The 21,121-nt window shown below is 30.0% G+C and overlaps 1 pseudogene; it reads left to right on the forward strand.

Moving 5' to 3' along the window:
• Positions 1 to 4,173: 4,173 nt before the first annotated feature.
• LOC149512625 (uncharacterized) overlaps positions 4,174 to 21,121 on the forward strand; it is a 33,993-nt pseudogene continuing 17,045 nt past the window's right edge.

A 21,121-nucleotide genomic window follows, 5' to 3' on the forward strand; every position in this document is an offset into this window, starting at 1 on the left:
ACAATATAAATAGCCAAAAACTGTGTCTTTTCCTACTTCTCTTTTCAAGTGAATTTTGTTTTCTTGTTCTTTCTAATCGAAGGGCAAACATTCATAAATCAACCTTTTTCTCTATTGATCTTATTGCCAATGACCATTATTGGTCTTTGTCCTTCACCAACAGCATAGCTTCTTCATGGCTGAAACTAAAAGTTTTGGTTGAACCCCTATTCTATGTTCTTCTCTCTCTAAATCTCTAAATCAAAATTCAACTACAACCCAGAAAATGAAGAGCTCAAAAATCACGAAATCTCATTGCCAGAATCCAATATCGTTTGTCATTTATTATGTTGTCGATCGATCAGCATTTTCTCCTTTTTCTAACTTTGTTTTAAAACTAAAAAATTTTCAAAAAAAATCAAACTAAAAAAAAGCTTGATAAATTTTCAAAAAAAAATCAAACCCAGAAAAAACCATTGTTGATGAATTCTAGAATATTGCTGTTGTGGATGCTTTGTGCATTGGAACCCTCTTATTGGATCAATTGCTTATTTGAGGTTAGTTGTTATTGTTAATCTTGCTAATGAATTTGCTTTGTTGATTGCCTAACAAAAAAATTTTTCTTAGCCCAAAAAGCTTCTCAGAAAATTGATTTATTATGTGTTTTTTCTTTTTTTCAAAGATTCAAAAACTATGCCCAATTTCATGTTTTTCAATGACTTTTGATTATGAATTGCTATTGTCTAGCCTTACTTAATTGTTTGAGGCTAATTGTTGTGCTTAATTTTATTCTCTACCTCCCTATTGATCATCAATTCTTACTATGATCAATTTTTGTATTTTGTTCATTAAAGTTAATAAGTTTAATAGAAAATGTTAACAGATAATAGACTTGATGACACATGTAAGCCATAGCCGTAATTTAGTACTTATTTGAACAAATTTGAAAACGTTATATCTTACATTGAATCAAATTAAAGCTGAGATTCTTAATTGAGTAATCACTCAAACTTTTAATCCTAAATTAATCATTTAGGGCATCATCATTACCACATTAATATTAAAAGAAAATTTTTAAAAATTCTAAAAAAAATTTAAAAATTTTGAAATTTTTAAAAAATTATAAATTTTTGTTAAAAGTTATAAAAAATTTTTAAAAATTTTTAAAAATTCTAAAAAGTTATTTTTCCTTTTTTTTCTCTCTAGCTTCAATCCTCTCTGCTTTCTTTTTGCAAACAAACAAGAAAAGTTATCACCTGTTCCGCTATTTAATGCTAGCTTTGGCCTTTTTCCTTTCCACTCTTTTCTTCACCAAATTAGATTTATGAGAAAACTTAACCAAAAACACAAATCTAAAAAAACAATCTTGCAATACTCATTACTTAAAACACTTTCAACCATTACCCACTAACCCAAAACCACATAAAATTCTTCTTCTTCTTCTTAGAAAGCTAAAACCTAGAAACAATCCTAAAGGCAAAAAACACTGGAAACACAAACTAAGAATTTTCTTGATTTTGGTTAGTGAATGTTTCTTGTTTTATTACCCTTGATTTTGGGTTTCTTGTGATGTGTATTGTGATAGCTCTTGACTCCTCTATTTTTGTTGAGTTTTTTCTATATTAAGCTGTGTTTCTGGGTTTTAATGAATTGTAACTTATTTTATGGTTACTAAGACTTTCAGTTTTGTTTGAAGTTTTGGGTTTGGAAATTGTGGATTGATTGGGATTGATCAAGGCTATGGGTTTTTGATTGAATGTTTTTAGTTCTTTTTAAATTGTATAGATTCTTCTCTTTTTTGGCTTAAGAAACCTCAAAAGAAAACTGCCAAAATTTACCCAAGATTTTGAAATCTATAATGCCATAACCCTTTTTCCTTGCTTTTCTTTTTTTTATTGTGATCTTCCTTCAAAATTCTCTTCATATTGAACTTTCACCGCAAAACTCTTTTCACCAATTTTTTTTTTTTTTTTTACTTTGTTTTTCTTGCTGCCTATTTATATAAATTTTGATTGTCCACTCTATGTGCTTGGTTAGGTTCTTTTATAGGGATTAATCCTAATCCAAAGAGAACTATAAATCTCCAAAATAGTTTTGGTTTAAAAATATTTCTTGTTTTACTAAAATTTTGATCATCAATTCAAATCGAGAAATTTGTTCTCCATAAGAACTTTAATGCAAAACAACTTCTATTTCTTTTATGTAAGAATTTCAATCCTATTGCATTCAGGTTTTCTCTACAAAATTTTGCTTTTTAATTTTTTTTTTTCAGGAACACACTACAAAGTAATCAAATAGATAAGGGAAAAAAAATCAACACTTATTTGGGTTTAAGACCCAAACCTAAAATCGAGTTTAATTAGACAACTTTAAAATTTTGATTAATGGATAAAGAAACTTCGGGACTCAAAAATCCAAAAAGTTTCAAAACTCTAAACGAAATGGGGTGTTTACAATTTAGAAAGGATTTTTTTTTTTTTTTTTGTGGAGTGGAAGGAATAAATGAAATAAAAAAGTGTTTAGCTTTTATAAGTTTTGAATTTTTTTAGAATTTTTATAAAAATGTTTTTAGAATTTTTATAAAAACTTTTTTACAAAAAATTTCAAAATTTTTTAGAAATTTTTTAGAAAATTTCTTTTAATGCGGATATGACATTAATAATGTGACATTGATTGAATTTTTTTAATACGTGTCAGTATTTTATTAAATATTTATATTACGTCAACGTTTAGAGTTAATGGTATTAACGATTGGAGTAAATTAATACACGAAAACGTAACTTAAGTACCTTATTAGAATTATTTTTTGTTTAGGTATCATATTAAAAAAAAATGTAATAATTCAAGGGTCAAATGAAATATCATCCCATATATGTTATTACATTTCTTTGCTCTTTATCCCTTTCTCCAATAACCATGGCCAAGATTGCCTAAGACCCATAATATTTTTGTTCGCTTCCGCTATTTGTTACTTCACTAAGCTCTAGTGCCCAATTTTCATAGATGTTATAGAAGTTTGGCCTTGACTTTCCATTTCTTTTTGTGAAACCTTTCATTTTCTTGGATAAGGATGAATGGGTTTTGAGGTCTTACTTGATTGGTTTCATTTTCTCATGTTTATTGGCTTTTGTAAGGAAAACAATGAGTGGGTTTTTTTTTGGTAAAGTTGTGAAAGGCGGGAGCTTTTGTTCAATTGCTTTGGTTGTACGAAGGTTTTTGGATTGTGATTTTTTTAGATATTGAATTGTAAAATTTTGGATTTTAGTGCTACAAAATGTGGGTATTTTTCATTAAATACCAAACGCCAAAAAATCTTCCAATGAGTTTACTAAATAGTTGAAATTATTTTTTTTCTAGAAAATTTTCATTAAAAATATTTTCTTTTCAAAAATTCATTTTGGATTATCAAATGGAGCCTATGTCTTTTTTTTTTTTTTTTTTTTTAAATTCCCTTGGAATCTTTCTTGTCCAATTGGAATTGTTTTCATGGCCAATTGTGCGTAAAATATAATAATTCATACATTATAACATAAAAGCTTTATATCACGAATAATAATAACTTTTCTAATTAAGAAAGATATTATATGTATAAATTCTTTCAAATTCGTAATTGCAAACTTTAATGTTTTCTCTATTGATCCAAAGATTAGTAAAAATGATATTATATGTATAAACTCTTTCGAATCAATAATTTTCATGTGTCAATTTTGATATCATTTCTACTAATTCAAAGATTAATCGGCATCTATAGGCCATGCATTTTTAAGTCCATTTATAAACCTTATCAAATTCATAGTTTTGCACATATGCCGCCATGCAATAATGCCCAAACACCGTTCAATATTCAATTTTAATTCATATATACAATAAATTTTTTTTAGTTGGAAAAAGAATACTTAGAACTTTGCTTTTTGAACAAGGAGTTATGTATCAATCAATTGATTCATACACTCAAATGCAATTCATATACGAGGTTCATTTGCACCTTTTCGTAAAACTAAATTTAGAACTCCAAATCTTACATTTAGATTTTACCATTGGAATTATCTTTTTCATTGAATAATATTAAAACGGACTATTAAATTTAAGACCATTTACTATTGATGTAATTTTCCTATTTATTCTTAATCAATCTCTTTGAATACTTTGGTTGATATAATTCATACCTTATACCGAATACTTAGGTATGAATATATAGTCTTGCATTTAATTAAAGAGTTAAATAAAACACAGATAATTTTAGACATAAATCTCGGTATATTTCGTTCCATCCATGATCTCATCCACAATCATCTAAGCTGAAGTTAATCTTCAATTATCAATTACCAGTTAACAAATCTTGAACGATACTGAACAAATTGAAAAAAAAAAGAAAATCGAGAATTCGAAATACGGTGGAGCAGCATTTGAAGAACCGAACCTCAATCGCATGCCATGAAAGCGGCCCAGAATTGAGCTGTTAAAACTTAAAACAGTATCAACCTACTCACCGAAGTAAACCACCTGTCCCTAAGGACCTCTTCACGCCATACTTTTAATCAAGTGTTTGGGTTATCGTGAACCAAGACTGGGTGATTGTGAATAAGATGGTTGACAGCTGTGAATAAGATGGTTGACAGCTGTGTGCTTGATATAATTCAATCTCTGCTGTATTAAAAAAAAAAAAATGAAGGCTGATACATCCGACTTATTTTCTCACATCCCACAATTATAAAAGCAGTCTTTTCTTCACTTTCAGCTTTTCTCCTTTTTCCAAACTGTGTGCACCCATAGACCCCATCTATTTTAGGAGCTTAAGGGATCGTTTCTTGAAGTAAAAGTAGGATTTTCTCATTAAAAAAGACCTCCAACTTTGAAAATCAACTTCATATGCATTTGGAAGAGGCAAATCATTCTTGGTACACCAACTATTTGATGATTTGCCACTGAAAGCTTCTTCAGTCCTGCCAATTTCGCTCCTTTTCTTCCAACTAACAAGCCCCAAATCCAAGATGACGTTACAATTACTTGGAAAAGCCATTACCTTCCCACCTAATGGGAATTCTGGTTTCCTTACAAGATTTTGTAGTTTTTGCTCAAGGGTTCCTCCAATTATCAATAACGAAGATATCAAGCCAACCCCATTAACAAACTGCTGTAGTAGGATTCATCTTTCTGCTTTGTTCAATGATCTCTCTTCTCGCTTGGATCATTTTGATATCGAGCTTGTGGACGATGAAACCTGGCAAGTCTCGTCGGGTTTAGCTCATGCTAATAAAGGATTTGATAGGGAAATGGAAACAAGACCTTTATGGAAGCAGTTGATCAAATGGTACATGATTGTTTATCCTACAATTGAATATGATCAAGACTTTGATGACTTTGATAATATGAGAATTCGGGGTAATCTTTTTTAAAAAATGGTTAAATACTCAATTTGGATTTAAACTTTTGGGTGATTGCAAAATTAAGGATTAAATGTTTTAATTTATACTAATAACGATTAAAAATTATTGGTTTGTAATAATGTAAAAATTTTTTCAATAGAAACTTAGCCATGAAAGATATGCGTTATTAAATTTAAAAATCATTATGGATAAAAATGATGTGAAATTAAGTTTTTCACATGGAATGACAGATGAAAAGCTTTTTGCCTTTTCTTTTTTTTTTCCCCTAAGCCTATTGCATTTCTCTTCTTTTTTATCCTTTTTATTCTAAACTCAAGGTTCATGAACTGCAAGTCTATAGCCACTCTACTTTTTATTTTTTAGTGTACAAAGTCAAAATTTATTTTCAAAGTAGAATCGAAACACAGTGTCTACTTAAAATATGAGTCATCTAGCAACATAAATTCAAGATTAGTATAAATTTTGATTTTTAATGCTTTAATTTGGGTTAAGATTTTTTTGAATTTATTTTTCAAAATATTAAAACTGTAAGGTTTCTAAAAGAAGGTCTTATATAATGTAAATAGTAACCTTGTAAAATGGGATTTTAAAGGAGAATCCATTTTTTATTACTAATATAAAAGCAGTTAAGTGGATTTTATGGACGAATTGTAATTCTAGTAAAAGATTTTATAGATGCTCACATTTTTTAGTAAATTTATGAACAAAATAATTTGTAATAAAATATATATTTTTTGGCTAAATTTGCTGATATTACTTTAGTGTGATTATAGGGTATTGTTTTTGGATTTCATTTATGGCATAATTTTAAAATTTTTGATAGAGTAAAAGAGATTATTCTAGAGTTGAAAAAGAAAAAATTTTTTATATAATCATGTTCAAAGTTTGAAATATGAAGTTTCAAAATTGAAGAAAAATATTGTTGAAGCTAAAGTTATTGTAGAGAATCTATAGGTAAAGAAAGAACTTAGTATTTTGAGGTTGAAATTGAAAGAAAGCAGTAAAATTGTTGGTGGACATAGCAGAGACAGAAACTGAAAAATAATTTGGCTTATATCATTCTTTTTCATACTTTTGTTTTGTGTAATTATTTTCAATGCCCAAAAAAAGGAAGGGAACTTATCTTGTATGCTTGATAATGGGTTAGGAATGTGAATGATATTTGAAATGTAAATATTGATTAAAACTCCTATTATATTAATGCCAATTGAAACAATATTATTAGCTACAAATTCAAACTTTTTTGGTATTTTCTATTTCATTATATGATAGAAGCAATAGAAAATGACTACATTTATAGAAGTAATAGAAAATGGCTGCATATATAGAAGCAATTTGATAATGAAAATGAGTAAATTTGTAATATGTTCTGAGTAATGTAATCTGATAATGAAAATGGTTGTATTGGAAATAGAAATAGCAATGCATGTTCAATATTGCTACATCATTATTAAACTATACATAACATGTTTTTACATATAACATTCAATTAACAGAAGTCTAAATAAAAATTGTTCTTAAAACAATAACATAAAAACATTTAAAACAACATAAAAACCAAATTATTCCATTAGGAACAATCAACAAAAATGTGGTCAAATTTTTTGTTTCCCCTGCTTTCTTTAGAAACTACAACTTGACTTTCTTGAGTAATAGTTATATCCTCAACAACCTTCCTATTGCCTTTACTTGTCCCAATTGTTATCACTTTCTAACTTAGCAATCCAGGTTGTTGAATTACATTTATCAAGTTAGAATGGATAATATTTTATAAAAAAAATCATAAATATATATGTTTGATCTAACATCACTCACATTTAATATTTCTCCCTATTTTTAACTTTGTATATAATCCATAACCTTGCATGCATTTTATCTTGCTTCTAGTTGAAGCTCCTACAATGTTTTTGTCATTTTGACTTCCGTACTATTTGCTAAAATTGCTTTTTTCCCAATGGTTGTTATAAAAGATTTGGACGTTGATAAGGGACTTGTTTTTCTACTAGTCATCCCATAAAGTCTCCCATCCTCATCTACAAAACATTTTCCATTAGATGTTGTTGGCTTTTTGGACTTGAGTTTTGTTTTTTCAATGGCAATAATAGTAATAGCATTGATTGAATTTGAAACATGTATAGATGCAGTTGCAGTTGCAATTGTAGATGTAGATGCAAAACCAAAGATATTAGCCGAAACATATGTAAATGCCAAACTAGATCTAGATGTAGAAGCTGAAGCAAAAGCACCATAAGTAGTAGCAAAAGTAATAGCTAAAATAGTAACATGGTTGCTTAGACTGTTTCTAGCTTCAATAGTATCTATAGTTGTATTTGCTATACTTGATGCACTTTGGTCCATGTTTAAGTCTCCAAATCTGAGCACATAAGAAACTAGCTGTCATAGAAAGAAAAATAAAAGTTGAGTTGATGGTTTAGGGTTTGTACATTTAATAGTTAAATCTAATAATAGTACAATGTTTATAATAATAAACAAAAACAAAATAGTATGAAATTACCTTTTTGCCTTTCATAGGAAAGCCTCTTTTGTTGTGACTTAATTGATGACATAGTTTATATGTCATTATCAAGCCCTTGCTTGATAGATTTATATTGTTGGACTTGTTTTTCTTAGGCTTATCATGATTGGGCCAAACTAAGGACAAAAGAAAAGGATTGGACTTGTTTTTCTTAGGTTCTACGTCTCCTTTTAGCCTAACTCACACATACATGCCTAGCATAAAATTTGTGCTCAGTGTTTGGAAGCAACTCTGCAATTGTATTATGAAGGCCCTACAGGTAATATGAAACTAATTAGTAATTAATTTAGCTATTGAGTACATAATTTAATTTAAATCAATATTTAAATATTTATTTTTTGTTGATCTATCATGATTTTTTAGCTTATTCCATTTCTTAAAGACATGATGTCTGATTCCAATAATTCAAAAAACCATTTTCATGAAGCTATGTATTCCACTTCCATCAATGCCTAAGCCATTGAAATATTTGATTGTTTCATTTCTACCAACAACATATAGCAACTCACCCTTTGTTAAGCTTTTCAATCAACAACCATTTAGTCCCAAAAAAGGCCCATAACCATTCTCTAAATCTTTTTTAAGTGCTTAGAAACATATATAATACCTTTGAAATACAGGTGGGGAGGTTACCAATGGCCTATGAACTTGTATCTTCATTGTGCTACCTTTATTAGTTTCCTTGATTACATTAACATAATCCCAAAAAAAGTTCAAACTTATCCTTATAGTTGCTAATCACCTTATTAACCATTTCTTTTTTAGTCCATCTTATCATGCTAATATTCACCCTTGTATCAATTTTTTTCTTAATAACTCTTAATAGAAGGATCCTTCATAAATCAATTTATGTATAACTAAGCTAAAATAGCTTGACTCATTTTTAGGTTTTTAAAAACTTTGTTATGCTTATGAATGTTATTGTAAATATTCACTTAAAATGACTGTAACTTTTATCTTAAGCTACATAGATTACCCAAGGATATTGTTTTACAGCGCACTTATTTCTAACAAAACTCTTATGGTTCTTAGCCCAAATGATACTCATATTTGTTCTAATAGAAAGTAATGACACAACATGTTTAAATTGTTTTGCATTCTTAATGCTTACCTTAATATAAGGGGTCTTTGCATTAGGATTATACACTAGAAACTTACTTTCATCTTAGTAGTATCATCAACCATTTCCTTCTCATCACTAATAGGCTTACCATACTCATCAGAGTCATAGCACTTACTCTAATATCTCTCATCAATATCACTAATATTTCCTTCAATTGGTTAAATTGAATCTAGTCCCATTCTTTTGTTATTATCAACTCCATACCCAGCAATATTCACACCAATTTGTACTTTCTCTTTCATTCCATTTTTCCTACCTTTAACCCTTTTCTAACATAGCATTAAGTTTAGATGTAGCAACAACTATTTTTTCATCATTATTACCATTCAAATATTGAATTTGTATAAAGTAAGTATGATTTTCCCCTTCACTAATATTTCTAACATTTTCATCTTCAACTTTTACCACAATTGCATCTTCATTTCCTACCCTTGCTACTTCAACTATATCTTTATTTTTTGTCCCTTCATTCCTTATTGCCTTAACTACATCTTGATTTTCTATCCCTTCATTCCTTACTACCTCAGTTACATTTTCCATTTCAAGTCCTATTAAGAGTGCATGAGTTAAACAGTTTCATCTATGCTATGTGTCGTAACAGTTTTGTGTTTGCCCAACAAATTTGGAAACGAAATAAAAAATAATGGAGTCGCCACTAATCTTTTTTGGCTAGGTGCGATTGACCACCTATTAAAACATATCTTTTTAATGAAATCTTAAAATTAATTAAAAGTTATTAAAAGGATAATTTTAAGGTCTGCGCAATAGTTTGAGTTCAGAAGTCAGTTACGTGTTGGGAAGGATTAGCACCCCCATAACACCTGTTTAAAACGGTACCAATTAATTATGTGTTATTCGTTGATTTTGATAAAAACAGTCTTATTTTCAATGTTTGAAAAATAAATTCCTTGGTTTCCTTTGTTTATTGAAATTTTAATTCTTTTTCTTTTATTATTATTCCATATTTATTGTTCAAATTTTATTTGAGAAAAATAAATTAAAACCTTTTTATTGAAATAATTCTTAAAATGTTTCAGTACGTTGGTAACATTAGAAGAACTTCTTTTCACCTAGAGATTTATTTAGCATCGCTTATCGGAATACCTTAGAATCTCATCCTCAAAGGTTAGGATTTACTTTTTGCAAAAACTTTATTATGCATGTAATGCAAAATGCTGATACATTGATGCATGTATTTTATTATTTTATTATTTGATTTTTTTAATTTAAAATTTTGAAGAAAAAATAAATTTTTATTATATTGAGATTTTTTTATAAATTTTTAATACACTAGTAATATTTTAAAAAAATATTTTTACCTAGGAATTTCGTAAAGCATCACTACTTGAAATATTTTTAGAATCCCATCATTTGATTAAATTTCTTTTTTTCTTATTTATATTATTATTATTTTAATTTATTAGTAAAAAGGAAAATTTTTATCATGTTGAAAATTTTTATAAATATTCCAATATGTTGATAGTATTTAAAAAAAATTTTCTCCTTCATAAGTATCACTACTTGGAGTACCTTTGAATATCATTGTCGGATGAAAATTTTTTTTTATATTTTTTATTATTTTTATTATTTTACAAGGTTTATTTCAAAATTTAACAAAATTATCAAAAGAATTTATTATATATTTCATCATTTATTTTTTATTAATTATTATTATAAACAACAAAGATTTATTCTAGTAAATTTGAACATTTTAACATGCATAAATATTAATAATAAAATTTAAAGTAACAAAAAAATATTTAAAAAAATCAAAAAAATAAAATTTTTTTTACGTAAACCGGATCACTCAACGATCTAGTCAACATCGGTCCAGGCGGTTGGACGGTTTGATCGCGTTCAGCGGTTTAGGGTCAATTCAGATCGGCCTAGGTCGGTTCAACACTGACCCAACTAGACTGGTCCAGAGAGAGGGGAGCCAAGTCTTCGGGTCTGTCGCGCGAACCCTAGGTCGGGTCGACGGGTTGACGTACGGATCTTGGGGCTTAAAATGATGTCGTTTTGGTCGCTTATTGAAACGGCATCATTTTGGCTTTTCTTAGTTTCTATAAAAACCTAATTTTTTTCAGCTCATTTCTTCAGGTTTTTTCTCTTTCTACCCTCTCTTTCTTTCAAACGTTTTCTCTCTAAACATAACCAATCGATTGTCGTCTGTCGCGTCGGTCGTTGGCCACTGTCATCGGCGTTGAAAAATCCCAAAATATACCAAAATGTTCTTCTCGATGCGCTTTGTGTGGATCTGGTCTCCTTTTCACTTAGAACAGTCTCGATCGACGTAGATTGGGGCTTAAAGTTTGGGTCTCCCTTATCTTTCCTTTTTTTTATATAAACTAAAATTGACCTTTTTTTGTTTTTGTGTTGCAGGCGCTTGGCTCTGATGGTTTCACCTACGGGGATGACTATTTTTTTTTGTTTTGGTTTTTTGATTTTTTTTGTTTGCAGCTGTGTCTATTTGAAAGGGAACTGGGCTAGGGGTGAAACTGGGTCTTTGAACGTGAGTGGGATGCTAAGGGGGCTTTGGGTGTAGGCGTCTGGCCTCGGGCACTGGTTCAAAGCCTTTGGGGCGTGAGTGTGGTGCTAAGCTTTATAGGTCTTTGGTGAACAAGAGCACAGGGGTGGCAGTGTTTGTAGGGTTAAATAAAGGTGAACATGGGTGAACAAGGGGATACAATGGTGTGGTGCATGACACCCACTACCACCGGCCCCTTTTTTTTTCATTTTTTTTGTATTTTTGGCTTGTTTTCTATTTGTTTTGTATTTTTTGTGTAAAATTGATAAATTAATATTAATGTAAAAAAAAAAAAGGGCAAGATTTAGGCCTAAATAATGAAATTGGGCTTCAGGCCCGATTGGGTCTAAATTGGGTCTTTGGGTCAAAAATTGGGTTAAAAGTTTTGCACAAATTTGGCGTCTACAGCTATCCCTCTTTGCGTGTTGTTGGGAATCAAGAATAGTGCAAAGACAAAGACATCAATTTTGTCTGAAGTCAAAAGATTTTTTTTTTAATTTAAACTAATCAAAAAGCTTTTTTCATAAAATCGAAATGCTCTTCTTTCTTGAGGCTCGACAACTTTTGAAACTTAAAAATATGAAGAAAGGTTCCTTTTGGTAGAGGCTCAACAACTTTAAAAGTTTTATTTGAAAAGGCTTATCTCAACAGAAGCTCAACAACTTTAAAAGTCTTATATTGAAAAAAGACTTCTCTCAGTAAAGGCTCAACAACTTTAAAATTCTATCTTAAAAAAGCTTCTCTAAGTAGAGATTCAACAACTTTAAAAGTCTTATATTGAAAAAGCTTCTTTAAGTAGAGGTTCAATAACTTTAAAAATCTCATCTTAAAAAAGCTTATCTAGGTAGAGGTTTAACGAAGATAAATTAAATCATCCAAAAATAACTTTGAATATCAATATCGAAGGACTAATGATCTTAGATATCACCACTAAGAAGATGTTAATGACTTCGAATGTCACCATTGAAAAAAATGCAAATGATTTTTAACATTCGGATATCATCACCGAGAAAATGTAAATAATTTTTTAACGCTCGAATATTACTACCGAGAAGATGCAAATGACTTCAGATATTGCCACCGAAAGAAACTCGAATATCACCATTGAGAAAATGTAAATCAAACCTTAACACTCGGATATCACCATCAAGAATATGTAAATGACTTCAGATATCGCCACCAAAGGAAACTCGAATATCACCATCGAGAAAATGTAATTGAAGCTTTAACACTCGGATATCACCACTGAGAATATGTAAATGACTTCGAATATCGCCATCGAAGAAAACTCGAATATCATCATCGAGAAAATGCAATTGAAGCTTTAACACTTGAATATCACCACCGAGAATATGCAAATAACTTCGAATATCACCATTAAAGGAAACTCAAATATCGCCATCGAGGAAATATAAATCAACCTTTAACACTCGGATATCACCACCGAGAATATACAAATGACTTTGGATATCGCCACCAAAGGAAACTCCAATATCACCATAGAGAAAATATAAATCAACCTTTAACACTTAGATATCACCACCAAGAATATGTAAATGACTTCGGATGTCACCACCGAAGGAAACTCGAATATCACCATAGAAAAAATGTAATTGAAGCTTTAACACTCGGATATCACTATCGAGAATATGCAAATGACTTCGGATATCGCCACCAAAAGAAACTTGAATATCACAAAAAAAAAATGCAATTCAAGCTTTAATAATCGGATATTACCACTGAGAAGATGTAAATGACTTTGGATATCACTACTGAAGAAAACTCGAATATCACCATAAAAAAAATGCAATTCAAGCTTTAATACTTGGATATCACCACCAAGAAGATGTAAATGACTTCAGATATCGCCACCAAAGAAACCTCGAATGATTTTTTAGCACTCGGATATCACCACCAAAGAAAACTCGAATATCATTATCGAGAAAATGCAATTCAAACTTTATCACTCAAATATCACTATCGAAAAAATGTGAAAATAATTTATCAAAATATTTTCTTGACTAATGTTGATTTCACTGGGTTAACAACTTTCTTGCCAGCTAGATTGGGCTTAAAGGTCTCATCTTGTGCCATTTCATTGAAATTCTTAAAAATTCTTAATCTTTTGAATATATTTTTGCTATTTTTTCTTTTTTCCTCTTTAATGTTTCCAAAATTAGTGAACAACACTATGATACAAATGTCTTTTCTTAAAATGATGATGAAATGCAACTGTCTTTTCTTAAAATGATGCATATGAGATGTAAATATCTTTTCCAAATGATGTACTTGAAATACAAATGTCATTTTTTAAAATGATGCACATGAAATGCAAATGTCTTTTCTAAAAATACCAATACACACATGCTTTATCAATGAAGGACAAGCTAATGATACAAATGCAAAGTCGAAAGATTTTAATGCTAAAAAACAAATCAAGATATGCAATTGCCCAAAATCTTCTTTCTTTTTTTTTCATTTTCTTTCAATCCTAATCTTTCATCTCAATTCTAGATTTTTCTTTGCTGTTCATTTTACTTTTTTTCTTCACAATTTGGTTTTTTCAACTTTTCTTTTCATTTTTTCTCTTCAAATCAAACATGCATATGACCAATTCGAACTTGGTGAAAGGGAATTGAAGAAAATGAGCCATCGAACTGTGGTAAAACTCAACTGATTAAACATATTTTGTAAAAAGTGTTTTCCATACTACCCCTTATTTGCCTCAAAAATTTTTTTCAAAATTTTATTTTTGTTCCTTAAAAACATTTTATTTTAATGATAAAATTCTCACAAAAAACAAATGCCTTAGTCAACCTTTATGAAACAATGTGACTCTTAAGTCTCTAAAAAATAATGATCATTATTATGCACATGTCTGAACAGAATGGTAATTTCATCTTTTCAAATGGCTTAGATGATTTATTATCAAATTGATGTCGTAACTTGATATGGAAAATTGAATTTTTATCCAGGCTCAACAACAAATTCTTTTTAAAGGTTCTTTTGTGGTTAAATCAGATTTGACATCTTTTTTAGTATCACAATGTGGTATTTTAATAGATGTCAATACCAATTGTGGTAAATTCAAGATCATATTGGGAAAAACCAAGTTTTCTATTTTAATCATTGGTTGCAATGAGTTTTCATGTTGTAATCTCATTTTTTTTCTAGATTGTGCTTTTGTTTTTTTGGGTTTTCACCTAGAGCTTTATTTTTTTATTTTTCTTTTATTTTTCCCTTCTTTTATTTTTATTTTTTTGATGATTTCATCATGCACTTAAGTACTCTTGTGAAAGAGAAAATCTTGCAAAGAAAATAGACAAAAGAGAAATTGGTCATGAGGATTCTACAAGGAACAATTTTTTAGTTCAAGTGTCCATGTTTGATCAAAATGGACTTTTCAAGGTATGTAACATAGGCTAGGGTTTGAGGTTCTGAAGGAATGGATAAATAGGCCCAAAATATGTGTTTAAAGGTGATCAGACTAAGGATCATTTCATATCATGTGAAGGACTTTCTTTTGGACATTTATTCTTTTTATTTCTTTAGTTGTAACATCCAAACATCTCATTCTTCTTCTTTTTTTTTTTCACTTTTGCTTTTTCTTGCATATTTCAACATTTGCTGGAATATGTTCAAAACTTTTAAAAATCAATTTGTCTAACATTTGCTTCAACAACTTAAGGCATTCTTCCATTGTTGTCAAAGCATAACTTCATCAAAAAAATGTTCATTTGTATTTTTCCCCTAATGTAGAGGATGATCCTTGATTAAGGTTCATTTAGAAAGAATTCACTAGGCTCAAAAGGGTAGCAAATGGATAATTTCTTATTTATGAAGAGATGAAAAAAAATGGCCATTTATCATTTTAAGCTTGATCACTTGTGCTAGAGAATAATTCCTTGAGAAACCTAAAAATTTGTTTTTATCACCTCTATTTTTTTAAAATTTTTTTCTCTGTTTTTGGGATCATTTGAGTATTTAGAGCACACGATGTAACCATTGACATATTTTTTCACAACTTATATGACAACCAATCTTTGCCTTATTTTGGTAAGTCAATAGGGTTTATGCAACTATGGAAATCATGTTGAAAGAGTTTATTTAGGTCCGATTATGCACATCATCACCAAATTGGATAGTGGCATGAACTTGGTAATTTTGGGGCAATTGAAAATCATTTTTTTCTGTCAACATGCCCCTAGATAAAAAGGTACATTTGTATATTCGTGGCTATCTAGATGACCTTTTTTATTTGAAGCATAGTCTTGACACCTATTAACTCACTAACATTTAGATAAAAAAGTATCATATTTGTCTGATTTTCAAGGAACTCAGAAGGTTTTTCCAAATTGATCATTTCGGTGTTTGTTACCTTGATGAGATGAGTATTAAGGTTTTTCAAGTGATTTGGGACATGAAAAGGACATGAGAATATTTTATTCGAATAAGTTCATAATAACGATCACCAAATTTTTTGAGACTTTTTATTATGAAGAGAAAAAAACTTTAAACAAAAAAGAAAAAAATTCTCTCAATTGGCATTTAGATTCAAACTTTCATACAAGTCATGAAGTTCGCATGCATGTCTAATACAGAAGTAAAAAGGAAACAAAAGGGGCACATTTTTTATTTTGAATCAATCCATTTATTTGCAACACTAAATGGACTATCATTTTCCAGAAAAGCCATAGAACTATTCTCCAACTCCTTATTTGTTCATTGCATCCAAATTATTCATATCAATGCTTTAACACCCTTGGTTCACCTCTTTTTTAATATATCAGGGTGGAGAGTTTTAGCGACATGATGATCCTTATTAGTTTTGAATTCTATTTTCTTGATTTTAATGAGATCTCTAACCTTGTATTTCAATGCAGGATAGTTCTCTGTTAAATTACCCTGATTTCCATTATGGTAATCACATTTTGCATTAGGATCATACCATTTTAGGTAAGGAGGTTGAAGGGGTTCAAGATGCACAAGCTTCAAAAGCTGACTATGAATAAATTAGGGTAACAATTTGATGTAAGCTATGAGAATAAGGTCAAAAGTTATTCTTTTTTTGGCATTTCTTAAGGCTTTCGGATCACTACTTAGACTAGGTCTCCATTATGGTCTGATAGGTGCAGCGAATAGATAAGTGTATGAAAGGATGGTTGGAAATAGGGTGGATAAGTTGGTTGTTGTAGTGGTTGATATGACTAATACGGATGAGGGATAGATGTAACATTGTTTATGGAAAGGTAATTTGTTTGGTACATTGGTGCAGGGTATGGCATGAAATCTCTGAATTGTTGCCCCGTATAGTTTACTATTTGGGCTTCATTTTTTTTCTCTTTGGTAGCTCTACTTTTATTTGCTTCACTCGTCTCTCATACATCAAGTTTGCCATTCTTTATGGCATTTTCAATTATTTCACATGATATCACCATATCTGTAAAGTTTTTAGTTGTATTCCATATCAATCTTTCATAGTATGGTACTTTCAGGGTGTTCACAAATAAGATAATTATTTCTTTCTCAGTGAAAGTAGCTTGTACTTGTGCAACCATATCTCTCCATCCTTATGCATACTCTTTGAAGTTTTTTATTGCTTTCTTTTTAATGTTCTATAGAGATAGACTATTTGGAGCTAGATCCATGACATGCTGATATTGTGTAATGAATGCCCTTGTGAGCTCTTGCCAAGAATGAATACAAGTCTTGTATAGTTGAAAATACCATCTGGTTACAAATCCTGTAAAGTTATCCTGAAATACGTGCATTAGTCATTGGGCATTTTGTGCCATCATATTTTTCAAATTTAAGAACTTTGAATTTAGATGGAATGACCACATCTAAGACCAAAAAAAGCTTGATTGCATCCATGAAGCCATAAAAATTCATTCCCTCTATGGCTCTAAGTCTTTCTTATAATACTTTTATCTTCTGTTGGGCATTGGTATCTTTTACTTTCTTAAGTGTCTTTATCCCTATCTTTTCTCTCTCCTTGGGATCATTCAAATTAGGAACTAAGATTGGCTCGGGTGGTTTTTCTATCATAACAGGATTGGTAGATTTTTGAAATTATCCTAGAATAGGTGTGGATGTCATTCCTGGATAAAGATTGGAATATCCTCAATGAGTAGGAATTTGCACTCTGGTTCCTTGAGAAGGTTGAGTTAGTCATGGCTCAAACCCTAAAGGGTGGTAAACATGATCCACCATGTCTAGTAGTTGCTCTTGAAAGCTAGGTTTCCTTCATTTGCTTTTCCTTTATCAAGTTTCTTGAGCCTTCTCCATCCTCTTAAATCGACTAGCCTATTCTTGTTCATGATTCTTGTTTGAGCTCTGGTGTTGTATGAATGATAGGTAGCTTGAGTCAAAATTTTTGGTGGGTGAGCTATTCTTGAACCTTTATTACCATAAAATTTTTTAAAAAAATTAGAATGCCATGTGTTAAAAATTTTATTTTTTGATTTTTAATTTTTTAAAAAAAATGGTGACATGACGCATGAATGCAAGTGGGAGATATTTTCTTTTGGATAAATTTTACTAGTAAAAATTCTCATTAATTTCATACAACTTTTGTTACATGAGATTTGAGCAATCTATAGTTCTATGGGATCTATGAAGACTTCTTAGGAGAAAGATGTCCTAGAGCATATATTTTATCACAAAACTGTATGATATGATTAATGTAAAAAAAAAAAACAAAATTGAGTTATTGTGAGTATGTGGTTTGAGATAAAAAAAATTTTGAGATTTTTTTGTTTTTTTCTTACACAACTTTTATTCTTACATGTTTTGGACTTAGGTGTTTTCTACAAGAGGGTGGACAAAGTTCTACCTAAAGTTAGCTTCCTATGGCTTATTACATGCTTGGTTTAGGCTAACATACGTTTAAAGGTTCTTAAATTGTTCTTTACTGTCATCTACACTAGACTATTAAGGCACCCAATCCTTATCCATTACATGTTACGAAATGAAAAGAATTCAATTTGAGTGGAAGTATTTCGCTTGCCATTGTGAAGATTATCACCTCACGAGGGCATAGGTACTTTACTTCATCCTATAAGAGATGGAGCCCGAGTATAGAGCTCATGTATGAGATGCATCATGTCATTGTGTGTGCATATGTTTCCTAATTTATTGAGAATAATACATATAAAAAAAAAATAAAAGAAACGTGCATGAAAATTTTTCTTTTCATTTTTTGGTTTTTTTTTATTTGTTTGGCTTTTTTTTTTTCTTAAAGTGAAAATAATCTAGGAATTAAAAACAAAATACAAATTAAGATTGTTTAAATCAAAATTTGAGGATAACACGTAGTTAATTTTGGCCTGACTCTCGAAAACAAATGGCATCTCCAATGGAGTCACCAAGCTATTGTAACAGTTTTGTGTCTGTCCAACAAATTTGGAAATGAGATAAAAAATAATGGAGTTGCCACTAATCTTTTTTGACTAGGTGCGATTGGCCACCTATTAAAACATATCTTTTTAATGAAATCTTAAAATTAATTAAAAGTTATTAAAAAGATAATTTTAGGGTCTGTGCAACAGTCTGGGTTCTAGAGTTGGTTACGTGTGGGGAATGATTAGCACCCCCACAACACCTGTTTAAAACGATACCAATTAATTATGTGTTATCTGTTGATTTTGATAAAAATAGTCTCATTTTCGGTGTTTAAAAAATAATTTTATTGGTTTCCTTTGTTTATTGAAATTTTGATTTTTTTCTTTTATTATTGTTCCATATTTATTGTTCAAATTTTATTTGAGAAAAATAAATTAGAATCCTTTTATTGAAATAATTCTTAAAATGTTCCATTACGTTGGTAACATTAGAAGAACTCTTTCTCACCTAGAGATTTGTTAGGCATTGCTTTTCGAAATACTTTAAAATCTCATCCTAGGAGGCTCGGATTTACTTTTCATAAAAACTTTATTATGCATGCAATGTAAAATGCTGATATATTGGTGCATGTATTTTATTCTTTTTTTTTAGAAATTTTATTGATTTTTTTATTTAATTTCTTTTTTAATTTAAATTTTTGAAGAAAAAAATTTATTATATTGAAGTTTTTCTATAAATATTCAAATACACTGGTAATATTTAAAAAAAAATCTTCTTACCTAAAAATTTCATAAAGCATTACTACTCGAAATACTTTTAGAATCCCATAATTGGATAAAATTTTCTTTTTCCTTATTTATATTATTATTTTACTTTATTATTAAAAAGGAAAATTTTTATTGTGTTGAAAATTTTTTATTAATACTCCAATACACTGGTAGTATTTAAAAAAAATCTTCTCACCTAGAGATTTTATAGGTATCACTACTCAAAATACTTTTGAATCTTATCGTCGGATAAAAATTTCCTTTTTTTATATTTTTATTATTTTAATTGTTTTACAAGGTTTATTTCAAATTTTAACAAAATTATCAAAACTTTTTATTAAATATTTCATCATTTATTTTTTTATTAATTATTATAAACAACAAAGATTTATTCTAGTAAATTTGAACATTTTAACATGCATAAATATTAATAATAAATTTAAAGTAACAAAAATAATATTTTAAAAAATTAAAAAAATAAATTTTTTTTTTACCTGAACTGGACCGGATAATGGTTCGGTCAATGCCAGTTCGGGTGATTGGGCGGTCTAATTGCATTTAACAGTTCGGATCGATCTGAGTCATTTTAGCACCGGTCCAACTAGACCAATCCAAGAAGAGTGCAATCGGGTCTTCAGGTCGTTCGCGCGGACCCTAGGTTGGGTCGACGGTTTGATGCGCGAATCTTGGGGCTTAAAACAACGTTGTTTTGGTCGTTTATTGAAACAACGTTGTTTTGGCTTTTCTAAGTTTCTATAAAAACCCAATTTTTTTTCAACTCATTTCTTCATGTTCTTTCTTTCTTTATTCTCTCCTTTTCTCAGACTCTCACTCTCTAAACATAACCTGCCAGTCACCTTTCATCGTGTCGACTGTCGGTCGCCATTATCAACACCCAAAAATCTTAAAATATACCAATATGTTCTCCTCGATGGGATCTTTGTGGATCCGATCTCTTTTTCATCGAGAACAGTCTCGATCGATGTAAATTGAGGCTTAAAGTTTCAGTTTTTCTTCTCTCTTCTTTTTTTTTTATTTAAACTCAAATTTACTTTTTTTTTTTCGTTGCAGGGGCTTAGCATTGATAGTTCCTCCCTATGGGGAGGACTATAAATATTTTTTTATTTTTTTGTTTGTAGTTGTGTCTATTTCAAAGGGAACTGGGCTAGGGGGTGGAACTAGGTCTCTGAACATGAGTGGGATGCTAAGGGGGCTTTGGGTGTAGGCATCTGGCCTCGGGCATGGGTTCAGGGCCTCTGGGGCATGAGTGGGGTGCTGAGCTTTATAGGCCTTTGGTGAACATGGGCACAGGGGTGAACGGGGGGGCAGTGTTTGCAAGGTTAAATAGGGGTGAACATGGGTGAACAAGGGGCGACAGTGGTGCCGTACACAACACCCACTGCCTCTAGCCCTTTTGTTTTTTGTTTTTTTTTCATTTTTTTGTATTTTTCTGCTTGT

Source organism: Durio zibethinus, chromosome 22 (genome assembly GCF_047325235.1).
Source record: "Durio zibethinus cultivar Kanyao isolate XHJ-2024 chromosome 22, ASM4732523v1, whole genome shotgun sequence".
NCBI lineage: Eukaryota > Viridiplantae > Streptophyta > Magnoliopsida > Malvales > Malvaceae > Durio > Durio zibethinus.